The sequence below is a fragment of the Ochotona princeps genome, chromosome 20, assembly GCF_030435755.1.
Source record: "Ochotona princeps isolate mOchPri1 chromosome 20, mOchPri1.hap1, whole genome shotgun sequence".
In the NCBI taxonomy this organism is placed as follows: Eukaryota; Metazoa; Chordata; class Mammalia; order Lagomorpha; family Ochotonidae; genus Ochotona; species Ochotona princeps.
In genome coordinates, this window is record NC_080851.1 from 20218355 (window position 1) to 20230930 (window position 12576).

General features: G+C 49.1%; 1 protein-coding gene across 3 annotated transcripts in view; it reads left to right on the forward strand.

Moving 5' to 3' along the window:
- Positions 1-984: 984 nt before the first annotated feature.
- Positions 985-12576, forward strand: part of ELMO1 (engulfment and cell motility 1) — a 497188-nt gene continuing 485596 nt past the window's right edge. The window contains exon 1 of one of the 3 annotated variants that reach the window (XM_058677989.1): positions 985-1272. The gene's annotated coding sequence lies outside the window, so the exon portion shown is untranslated. The other 2 variants (XM_058677988.1, XM_058677992.1) reach the window with 2 other exon arrangements.

Below are 12576 nucleotides of genomic sequence, written 5' to 3' on the forward strand. Positions count from 1 at the left end.
TGAAATGGCGTGTTCCACATAAACACAACAGGCTATTTTCTGTGCTCTTTTTACACATATAGAATTTCTCAGCACTAGCCGCATACTTGTCCATGATTCAACACCTGTTTGTGGCTCTTGGCTGCAGAAGGGCAAATTAGCCCAGTTTTAACATTTAAATGTCCTGGGGTAGGGAGGTGGGTGGGGTGGAGGTGGTGGGGGTGGGAGGGCAAGGGTACGAGAGTGGAGGCGGAGTGGGCCTTCTAGGCCTGCCAGCTTAGTGTCGACTGCCTCCCTGCCAACAATCCGGGTTCTTTGCCAGATAGAAGGGGGTGCAGGGCAGCTCCTCGTGCCTGTTTGTGTGGAGCCAGCGTAGACACTTCTGAATTTGTGGTATTTCTCCTGCCACCTTCCAGCCCCTGTCATTCCCACTCCAGCCTGCTGGGCTGGGAGTTAACGCTGTGCTAGATTTCTGCGTTAAAAATGCTTCAAGAAGCTTGCATGAATTAGATACATTTTCCTAAATGCCAAACTGGGAGGTAGGACGTCTTGTTTCACGCACAATTATGCAAAAACGAGGGAGTCCCCGGCTCACTGGATCAGAAATAAATCCTGTGGTTTCATTGTGGGTCAGCCAACGCACAGGTGATGATGGAGGTGGGGGAAACCTTCAGCTGTGATTTCTGAAACGTCGTTCAAGGGCAGAGGCGCAGCGTCCAAGCCAACACAACCGCCTCTCCAAGTAGCTCTAACACAGCCCCCCGAAGTTTCCCTTGAAAAATCCCGAACCATTTGCCAAAAAATGAAAGCATATAAAAAGATTGCCACGCGCTCTGGGCCTCCCGGGGGTGGCGCTATGAGGGTGACGGAGTTAATTAGTGCCTGCAAAACGCCTGGTGTGAGCTCATCGAAGTCATGCCCCGCGCACACATAATATTTATAGCAAATGTGAGGCACGCACTGTGTGTGATATATCCCACTCTGTAAGGAGGGGGACTTCAAAAAGTCGTGGGCACCCCACCCCCACACCCGCGGGCAAGGCAAAGTGCAGTGGGCAGGCTGAGCGCCCGGGCGGGAGGCGAACGTGCCAACCACGCGTGTCCGGGCGCAGGTGCTGGGGGCGGCGGCAGCAGCTGCGGCGGCGGCAACTCCGCAGCGTCCGCTCGGTAGGAGAGTTCGCGACTGCTCTCGGGATGCCTTGCAGATGCAAAATGTGTCTCTGGCCAGCAGGAGGAAGGAAGAGGAAGTGAGAGCAGCAGCAGCCGGCGGCGCAGCAGCCGGACGACCCGGAGTGTAAGTGCGTGTTCTGGGCGAGCAGAAGCGGGTGAGGATGGGTACCGGGTAGAGCCCGCGCCACACACACTCACACACACCGCCGCGGCCCGGAACCTGGCTACAGACCTCCCTCCGCCCCCGGACCCGCTCTCCGTAGTCTTGGGTGCCCAGAGCTCTGGTATCTGGAAGCCTGGCCGCCGCCGCTGCTGTCCTGCGACCTCGGGCAGGTTTGTAAAGTTTGCTGGGCTGGCGCCGCGCCCCGGCTCGTTGACCTCAGCGCGGCCCGGAAAGGGGGGCTGGAGCTCGGGCTCAGGGGGAAGGCCCCCTGCCCTACTCTAGGGGACTCCGGACGCCGCGGAGACACTTTTGTTTCCTCCCTGAGGGCGCCGTGGCTCGGGCGGAGGTGGCCGCGGCGTCCGGCCGGGTGAGGGCTGCGGGCGCGTCCGGGGCACCCTGCAGTTGGGGAAGTCTGGGCAGAGCGGGCGGCGGGGCGGACCGAAGGAACACCCGGGGTGCGGGTGGCCGGCGCTGAGGCGCTGAGGCGCAGGGCCGGGGCCCGGGAATCCGCGGAGATATTTCCACCTGGGCGGGCTGGAGGGGGCGCCGACGCGCCTCGCGGCTGCCACTGAGGTGTTGGGGACCGCCGAGTGTGAGGCCAGGAGGTTAGAATCGGGAGCTCTGGGGTCGGAGACCCGGGAAGCTGCGAGAGAGACGGGTCTGGCGGCGGGGACTCCGGGGGTTTCTCAGGCGCCGGGCGATAGGAGGGAATCCCCCGGCGAACGCGCTCCTGGGCGGGGGAAGTGATGGGTTACTACCGGGCTGGGGGGCCACAGGGGCGCCAGAGGGCGGTGTGGGCAACGGGGAGCGCTGAAGGCTCCGGTTAGCAAGTACCCGCCACCTGGGGAGTTAGCTGAGGTCCCCGGGAAAGGCGTTCTTGGAGAGGTTGGGGTGGGGGGTCCGACTTCGATGGCGAACCCGGAATGGGAGAGGGGCCGCACCGGGCGCTCCTCTTCCCCAGAACCCTAGCGGAGAGGGGGCGGCCGCGGTCGCCCGAGTAGCAGTGAGGAAGAGGAAATAGAGAACTCAGCCGGCCCCGGGGGTGCGCTTGGTGTGTGGTGTTGAGAAGTCTGAGCTGTGCCGCTGGCGCGCGCGAGGTGGCGTGTGTGTGTGTGTGTGTGTGTGTGTGTGTGTGTGTGTGTGTGTGTACGTACGTGAGTGTCTGTGTTCTCGCTAGCGCCAAAGTGTGTGACTGCGAGGGACTAGGCCCCCAGTGGGCTTCCCGCCGAGTAACCGCCGAGGGGCCCTTTTGAAGTTGGCATCTGGTTGTTGATGACCAGACCTGCACCGACCTAAAGCTGCCGGGCTTAGCGCCTCCCTACCCCCTACCCCGTGGTGACCCGCAGTGAGGGCCTCTGGACAGCTCCTGGGACTCCCTGAGGGCAAGATTTTAGGATGCCTAGTGCAGCTGCTGCTTTAAGGTGAAGGCTTGGGAAACCTAAGACAGTAGTTTAAGTGTGTGCAGACTGGAGTACCCCCTGGTTGGCGCTGTCTGCGCTGTGGGCGACGGGGCAGGGGGAAGTAGATGGTACCTTGCAGGAATTTTTGGAAGGTGTTGTGTCTTTTAAGTACCAACTCTTGAGAGTCTGTTGGGGAACTCCGGGGATAGACAGTGCCCATATTCTCTTTATGGTTGCAAAGTTTGGCAGCAGTCAGGATTGAGGGCCTCTGTGGTCAGATTCTTCGCATTATCTCAACTCCAGGTCTGCTCTTCAAGGTTATTTCAAGGATTATTGTCACCCAGTTTATGTAACTGGGGGCTGTAAGTTAAAGGCTACATTTTTTGTAGGCAAGGGCAGACTTCTTTTTTTTTTTTATAGCCAACCTTTGACCCTTTTCTCTGTGTTATCGTTAACCCACCCCATGCTGTGGGCCCACTGCTTGGTGAGTTCAATCAAGATATGCACCAGAAGGAGTTCTCATACGAAGTAATTTGTCTGCAGCCAATAAGGAGAGCATGGGGAGTCATTTCCAGAGCTGTGGCAGCACTAGCAGGGGACATAGGTATTGTTGTTGTAGGGGAAAATGAGTACGGAAGATGGGATGTATTGTCATCCGTTGTAGGGTTGGCTACGTGTTCACACAGGAGCAGCTCAGGAGCATGCTCTGACGCAGGTTGCCTGTTCTGGTAATCAGGCTGGGGCCTCTCCTTGGGTGATGTCAGTATGCAGTGACACCAAGGGTGAGCTTTGGATACTTGCTCAGGTCTGGACCTTTCAGGGTGGCTGGGATGTGACTCTCCCTGGAATGCCATGAAAAACCGGAAAGGCAACTCTGGAGGACGTCAGGTGCTTTGGGTGGTCTTGAAATAGAGATGAGTCATGAAGAAGACTTTTGAATGGCTCTAGGCATTAGCTGGTGACACAATAGTACATTTCCTGTCCCTTACAGGCCCTGCTGAAGTGTTCCTCTGGCTTTCTTTTCTGCTTATGTTCAGTACTCAAGCTTTTTAAAATTGTTTTTGACAAACTAAATGGACTGGTAAATGCCTCAGTGCTAGCCTTCCTCAAGGGCAGAGAGCAAGAAGCTTGGTAGGTGTCAGGAGGGGCAGGCTCCATGGGGCAGCCCTCAAATAGTCTGGAGAAACTCAGGACCTGATTGGGTATGGGATGGCTGGTCCTAATGCTAGTGCTCTCCCCAACACACATACTTATTCTTTTACCTGTAGCCCCAGGGCCTTTGCATATGCTGTTTCTGTCACCATCACATGCCCAGATGGCTAACTTCCTTATTTTCCTTTAGGCCTCTGATGAACTGTCCACTTGCAGGAAGCCTTCCTGTGGCTTTGGGAAACAGCAACCATGCACCCTCTGATCTTACTCAGATTCCTCTCTTCTCACTCAGTACTCCCCAGCACGATATATTCATCTAACGTGTTTAACTGTCCGTCTTGCTCCTTAGAATGGAAATTCCACCAGGCTGTGACCTTATCTCGTTTACAGCTCCAGAGCCTAGATGGATTACTAGCTCATAAGTATTTGTTGCTCAATAAATATTTATTGACTGACTGAATTAGAGATGTCGATGTTGGGAGAGACCTATTGGAGAAACACACCAAGACCACGTGGCAGCCTCAGGAGCGAGTGAGAAGCCCTGGGCTGGGCTGGGGTTGGGTGGGCTGGGGGAAAGGCATTTTTTTATCGATCCTCTCCCGAGTTCTCAGCCATTCTTCTCCCCCACACAGACTCCTTCTTTGAGAATTCGTACTGAAGCAGGATTAGAGAGGCGATTCCTTGGGAGAGCAGAAAACCAGTAAGCTTTGTGGATAACACTGCAACTCCACACCCGGTGTTTTCATGACACTCCTCGGAGTAGGTCTTCTCAGAGCCAGGGTTGTTTTAGTTTTGGCCAAAGGAATACCATCCTTGGAGGAAGGACGTTAGTGTAAATCACGTGAGTTGGAAGCATTCATGATGTCTCATTCTGCTTTCCCAGAAGGTGGAAGTGAAGGTAAAGGAGAGGCAGTTACAAAGCTAGAAAGAGAAGTGTGGCGGCAGATGCAGGGGAGAAGTGAGACGAGCAATGCCCAGGAGAAAAACAAATGAAAGGGTTGGGGAGACAGTGGCTTCTCAAAGTGCTGTGAAGTCAGACGCGTTTATGAACTTGCAGTACTGCAGAGAAGCAGTTTACTCTCTTTGGCTGTTTGGTGTGAGTTGAGTGGGGCTAGGTGGGAAAGGCAGGCAGGGCTTTGAAGCTCTTGCCTAGAGGATGTGGCTGGGGTGGGGAGGGCCGGAGCTGGGCTGCAAGTGCACTTTGCTGACTGCATTGTTTTGCCTGGTGTTAAGGGTGGAGAGGTGGTCCTTGCTATGGAGGTAACGTGTCCTGCCCTGACCTAAGGATGGGTGCCATGAAGGTTTGTAACTGAAGTCTGAAAACCACTGTTTAATGCCCAAAGCCATCCAAGTGGATGGTTTGGTTTATTAAACTTGCTGATGAACTTGGAAAGGTGGGGGGATTTCTGAGCTGTCTGCCTCATGAAGGCTGAAGTGCTTGTTGCTGGTTGTGTAACTCAAGTTCTGCTTCTGGCTAGTGAACTGGACTAATGACTTTTCAAGCTGAAACAATGCACGAGGGGATCATGACAGCGATCTAGTAGGTCCACACCAGCAGTCTGAAACATGAAACAGAAGATGGTGGAAGGGGAAAAATCATGTTTTAAAAAAACAGATACTAAAAAAATCAAGCCAAACAAAACATGAAAAAAAAAAAAAAAAAAAACTTAAAAGCCACATACACACACATACCACACGCACACAAACATATTGAATTTTCAAGTTGAATGGGTCGCTCAATATTGGTTTGTTTATTTATTTGTGTATGTATGTAAAAACTGTTTTTTAGTAATTCCAGGGGCTTTAAGAGTCTGCCTTTTCAATCAGCTTGCCAGAGATTTCTTATGAAAGGAATCTGGTGGACCATAATTTAAGAGATACTTAACTCCCCTGGCCCCACCCGCTGTGCAGAATGACCTTGGTTTAATCCCCCTGTAAGAGATGCTGTTTCCAAATGTTGAGCCAGATGTGGTGCAGGCTTAAGTCTTTAGAAGGCTGCTTTATGTTGAAGGTGACAGTATGCTTGTCCCTGATGCCACCATCTCAGAGGAATTGGAAGCCCACATGAACTCTTGCGCTTGCCAAAAATATCTTGAGTGAAGTCCATTGCACAAACTGTTTCACACTAAGTTGTCCTGGAGTGCTTTTGAGATCTTTGGGAATTCACTGTGGTTGACTTTTCCTCGCCTGTTAGCATATGCATGGAGTTAGCGACATCCACAGATTGGCGACAGTTGTCGTATTCTGTGGTGGCAGTCATGCTGCTGTGGTGTGTGACTGTGTGTAGCATTCTCACTGGCCATCCAAAGAAGGTCCAAGGTTGAGAACTTCATTGTCCAAAAGGTGAGAAGGGTGAAGGCCAAAAACCAGGCATGGTGTGGCCCACGAAAGCCTCCCAGGATGCCAGCATAGCCTTTCCACGTTTCGTGAAGTCAGGCTGTGAGCTGCAGGCACCCACAGGTTACATGGTGAGTTCCCTGGGTGGTTTAGGCTGTTAGAGTGCTAGCAAGTAGAACCTTAGCTATCTAATCTATTTATCTATCTAAGAAGGGAGAAATTTTGTGATGTCTTCTCTCTTATTTATTTTTTTTTAATTTGTATTTAATTGGAAAGGCAAATTTACCGACAGGAAAGACACAGAGAGAAAGACCTTTCATCCACTGATTGATTCCTCAAATGGCCACGATGGCAGGAGCCTATCCGAAGCTAGGAGCCCGGAGCTTCTTCCGGGGCCTCCCATAGGAGCGCAGGGTCCCAAGGACTTGGACATCCCTCCAGTATTTTCCCATCCAGTAGGGAGCCAACTGGGAAGTGGAGCAGCCGGGACATGAACCATCACCCACGTGGGATGTCAGCTCTTGAAGGTGGAAGATTAGCCAATTAAGTCATCACACTGGCTCCAGACCTTAACTTCAGTGGTCAGAACAGAAGCCTGCCAGAACCATAGCATGATCTGTGATCACATCAGCTGCTTGTATGTTACAGCATTGTGTTCACTACCCTTTTTCTAAACAGGTACAACTTAAGCAGAATTTTGTCATTGGCCTACAGTGGGCTGAACAGTGAAGGAGTATAGGTGGGAGAAGGAATGCTAGCTCATCAAACAGAACTAGGCGCAGCAACAACCTGGCATAGTGCTGAGTAGAGAAATTAGTCACATGTATAAATAGAAGGAGATGATTCTTCGTGTTCTGATTTCCAGAATCTGAGCAAGATTATTATTGGAATCTCAATTTTAGGAATTGAAACTGTAGTTTTGGCTATTTTAGTTCTCACAGTTAATGTAGGGAACAAAATCTTTCTCAGCAGGAACACGAGTTGCTTGACTCTAGGTAGGGCTGCTTTATGCTGCGCGGGCTGCACTTCCGGATGGGGAGTGGCGGTGTGAGGGAGCGACGTTCAGGCCAGCGCTGACTGAGAATTATCGCTGGGGTGGGGGTGGGGGTGGGGGGGTTGAAGTCATAGGAACTTTGTGCCTTTGTCTTCACACGCTGACACTCTTCCACAGTGCCATTTTGGGAGTGATGGGGAATAACCGAGACAGGATTGATAACCCCTCTCATAAGCCTGGCTTAAAAAGATCAGGTGCCATGGGCAGGCATTTGGAGCATGGCTGTGAGCCTCAAACCCCCTATTCTCCCTTGTACAGATGCCTAGTTCTTCTGGATTCTCCTGGACTTGCCGGCTGCTGAGGCCAGGGTCCCCATGGTGAGCTATTCTGCAGACATTCAGGGAGACACTCCATGCCTGTACCTTGTTAGCAATGCCCTTGGATGTGGCCCCGGTTGCCATGGCTCCCAGAGATGTCCCTGCTACCTCTGAGACTGGTTCTGCAGCATTGATTCCTCCCTTGGGAGAGCTCATTCTCAAGTTAACCTTAGCCTAAAGAAGCAGTGGGTTTTTTTCCCTCTTGGTGACAGGATGCCCATCAATCAAGTTTGTGATACTGACGCATATGACCAGAATGCAGTTTATTAATATGAAATGCGAACCATCTTTGCCAAGGAGAATGGACACACATTCTCCAGCCAACACTTTTCCCCTCTCTGTGGATGAGTCACGGAGAAGGCAAAGGACAGGAACCGATTGGGTGGGAAATGGGTGTTTTCCTGCTTGTCATAACTTTTGCAACTTCTCCTGCTCCATAAATTTACACCAACTTAGGAAACCAGTGATGGGAGTCTGTTAACCAGGATTGTTTCTCCCTTGGGTGATGGCTGAGGCTGCTGCTGCTATTCTTTTGCTACTTGCAGGTTATTGCCCATTTTATTGACCTTTTATTTCATCCGGTGTCAGGAGCTATTGACGCTTCTCTTTTCTTGGCCGGGTGAGTCTTTGTTTTAAGGGAGTCATGTGCTCAGTGGGATATTTACAGATTTCCCTGGGCTCTCCTCACTGGATGCCAGTAGCAGTAGTCAGTGTGTGATGACCCAAAACGTTCCCATGCATTACCCCTCCACCCTGCAAGACGGCCCCCAGTTGGGAACCGCTGCTTTGTTAGACTAATTGTGTATTATCAGACTGTCTAGACTTTTGAGAGTGGTTTTAAGTGTCTCAGTTTCCTATTTCCTGGTTACTCCTTCTAGTCTAAGCTGGTGACTTCACGGACTGGACTGGGAGGCTTGTCTTTAGGTTCGTTTATTGCTTGTGTTTTCCAAGGTTCCTCTCTAGCTTCCTTCACACCTGCAATGCAGTTGTCTTCCTAATGCAAATGGTTTTTCCAGATTGAGTTTCATGTGTGTTTCTACCTGGGACTCTGATTGGAGGGTACTGCAACTGATATATTTATGTGCCTGCTTTCTATCAAGACGTTGAATTCTGACTTCTGGTGACTACATGAGGTGTAACTGGGATGTAGTAGGAGCAAGATAAATCACACAAGGAAGGTAGGTAACAACTCAGGATATTAATCTACTTGCTGTGAGTTTAACAGAGTGCCCGAGATTTGGTACTTAGAAATAAATAGTTTTATTCAGTTCATTTTGGAGATTGAAAATCCAAACAGCATGGAACTTTCTCTGATGAGGCCTCCTCCAAGCCCTCCCCCCAAAACAGAGCTGTGTCAGATCCTAGCATTACAGTGGAGCTCATGAAAATATCACACAGCCAGATAGGAAGTCAGAACTTGGGGTAGGGCTTCTGTTTGTTTTTAATGATGACCTGCTCTCCAGCAAATTAACTCAGGGTCTCCCAGGAACTGTCCCCTAATTACCTAAAGGACCTTCCTTCCACTGTATTCCACCTTGTCAAGGTCCCATCTTTTTCAACATCACCAGACTGTAAGCCACGCCTGGAGCACAGGGAGCCCCAAGGGGGACACTCAACATTTTTTTTAACTTCCATCATGAAGTTAATTGACATAGTATTGAGTAACCAATATGTTAGAATATGCAAGTTCTTAACTACATGCTGTAACTACTTCATTGACATCTTGATTTTAGATTATACACAACCGGCTGGTATACACCTGAAAATAGTTATAGGGTACTATTCAGCTGTCTCGTGTCTATTTTCATTTTTATATTTAGCAGCTTATAGTATTCAAGCATGATTTCTACAGAACTATGCGAATTTTAGGATAGTCCAAGCAGGCTTATAACTCTAACAAGTCATATGGTAACAATTGGGGAGCAGAACAGTTTTAGGAGAGGTGTGCAGAGAAATCTTCAATTCCTTAGTGAGGAGTAAGTTTGTGTCCTACCTAGTAAGGTATATGGGAGTTCAAGGTGACTGTTTCCTGTCTGTTCTAAGCTTTCCTTATTGGTCTATCTGATCTTTTTTATTTTTTTGGTGGCTCCAAAGTGACCCTGATGGTCATTGCAAGAGAGGGTGGGGGGCCAAAGTTGAAACTAAGTTAGGACACTCAACATCGTAAGCCCAAATCTGTCAGGTCTCAGGACCAAGGCAGTGTCTGCAAGGCAAGGGGTGACCTGGATGTAGCGCCTCCTCGCCTCCTTGGTTGCTGGCTAAATTCACCTTGGTTAGTCGGATAGTGATGGAGATGGAGATTCCGTTAGTGTGGCTGGGACTGGGCAGCAGGTTTTGCTCTATGTGAAATCCTTTCCTACAGCAACGGCTGTTAGATTTTTGTCCTAAGCTTGCCGCATCTATTTTCTTATGTAATTATCTGTCAACCTTTTATTTGCCTTCTCCATTCGGCTGCTGTTGTAGCCCAGAGCAGCACCTAGTGGCTTAAGTGACATGGAAAGCTTGCTGCGTTGTGAGCTCCCAAGGAAGCAGCCTTCTTCTAAGTCACTGGGCCTGCAGCTACCCTCCGCCCTTCCTTCCGTGCTTTGTGCCTTTTTATTTTTTTCAGTCTGAAAGTGCATCTCCAGTGCCAGTGTTGTGTGCTCTGGTGTGCAGTGCCTGAGCAGTACTGGATGAGCTATGTTTTTCCAGGCTGCTACACACAATTACCCTTAATTTTGAAGTGTAAGGCATTTCAAAATATTCTCTCTTTTGTTTTTTTCCCATGTTTTTGAGCTCTTTGAACCCAAATGTACAACCACATTTGGCTTTGCCCTTGGCCGTCATGTGGCATGTGGCTTGGGAGGTAGAGCTAGCAGAGGGGTTTTGGTCAAATTGCACATTTTTGGCTGAGTGAGGAGTAAATTCCAATAAAACTCGGTAAGCCTGGTTTTTCTTTGACTCCTGCCCACCCCAACACTGCCCTGTTTCCCTCAGTTCCTAGATTTTTGTAGTGGACCCATGCCCTAGTTATTCCAACTGTGAGCCACTTGCAAAGTGATGATCACTTATAAATTTGATTTGGCATTGTTTGGAACCAGCGGGGCAGTGGTTCTAAACAGCAAGTGTGTTTGTGTGTATGTGAGAAATAGACACACATGCACACTCGCAGTGTCATCATATAGCTCTCCTTATCATGGAAGAGTCTTGGAATCAAAGAGACAGTTCTGTCAGCTGCAAAATCCTGTTTTCACCACTGCTTGTCATTTTCATAGCAGTGTCAACACCAAATGCAGTAAATCAAAACTTTTGCTCAAGGAGTGACTATGTTTCTATCATGCCTAGACTTATTGGAACCATTTTCTGATAATGTCCAGTCTTCAGTGAAGACTTTTGAGAAACATTTGCTTAAATTTCTGTGATAGAAACTCAATAAAGCTTTCTGTATTATTTAAAAGGAAAAGTGGGACTTACGTTTACAATGCACAGGAATATTTTCAATTTGTGTGATTACTGAGCTTTTAGCCCCTTTGACGATGCTTCATTCATTCATTCGTTCATTTGCTCACTCATTCATTCAGCAGCCCTTTTGACTATATTTCCATCCTGCAGTTAGGGTGTTCCGTGGTGGAGTCTTGGTAGGGCAGCCTGTATCAGAGGTTAAGAATAGCCATATGGAGGCAGATAAAGGCTGAGTATCTGTGGGTCCCAGAGGGAGGAGCTCACAGATGAATTCACGTTGGTGGAAGGTCTAGGATGCAGATTGTTAAAAGAAAAAACATGTTATATCCAGAAGAAATGGCAATCAGTGTGATGCAGGGGAGTTTGGAGAGAGCCCTGTGTCAGTAGGCCCTGCTGGGACCTTGGAGTTTGGATTAGTTAGAAATTGAAGGATTCTGTGCAAGAAAAAGATGCATTCAGGGTTCCGTAAGAACCTTAAGTCCCGAGGCAACATGGAGACCAGATTAGATAGTGCAGCAGGGGAGAAGTGTCAGGGGGAGAGGGTACTGCTGGCTTCTGCCTTCTAGGCTTAACCAAATAAACACCCGTTTTGGGTTAGATGAATAAATAAAGCAGTGAGTTTGTTAGGCTGATGTAACTTGAAGACAGGTTGGCCCGCCCCCACCTTTCTCCTTCACCCCAAGCTGGAGGGCAGTCAGGGCCTGGGCACAGGCAAAGGAAAGCAGGGTGTGATCACCATGCTTGCATACAGACGTTGCCCAAACCTGAAGTGTTTGAGGACCCGCTGAATTTAGGAAAACAAAAAGAAGGAATCATTGAGGTTTAGAGTTAAATGAAGAAACTATGCATGGACTTTAATTTTTTTCACCAAAATAATTTTTTTTAATTCTACTTTTTTTCCATTAGCCTAAAAACATTTCTTATTTATCTTTTCTTAACCTTTTATTTATTTGTTTTTAAGGATCTCAAAGGCAGATGGAGTGAGAGACAGACGGAGAGAGAGAAAGATATTTTATCCACTGGTTTATTTCTCAGATGGCCACAATAAGCCAGGTTTAGCCTGAGTTAAAGTGAGGTGCCAGGAACTCCATCCAGATCTCACTTATGGGTGGCAGGGGCCCAAGATCTTGGGCCATCTTCCTCTGTCCTCATTAGCAAGTAGCTGGATCAGAAGTGAGGTTGCTTGGCCTGTCATGGTAGCCAAGTGGTCAAAGTTTTCACCTTGCAAGCACCAGGATCCCATTTGCGTGCCAGTTATATCTGTTATGGGATGCTGCAATAGAAGCAGTGACTTAACCCACTCCATTACAGTGTTGGTCTCATTTTAATTTATTTTGCTTATTTGAGCCAGAGTAGAAATGGGAGAAGGTGAGGGAGAGAAAGAAAGGGGAGGAGTCCCATTCATGTGCAGGTTCACTCTGGCCCAAAGATGGACTCGACGAAAGCCAGGAGTCTCAAACTTGATCCAGTCTCATAAATGGTTGTCAAGGATCCAGTTGCCAAAACCTTTACTTGCCGCCTTCCTGCATGCGCATTAGCAGAAAGCCGGAATTGAGAGTGGAAT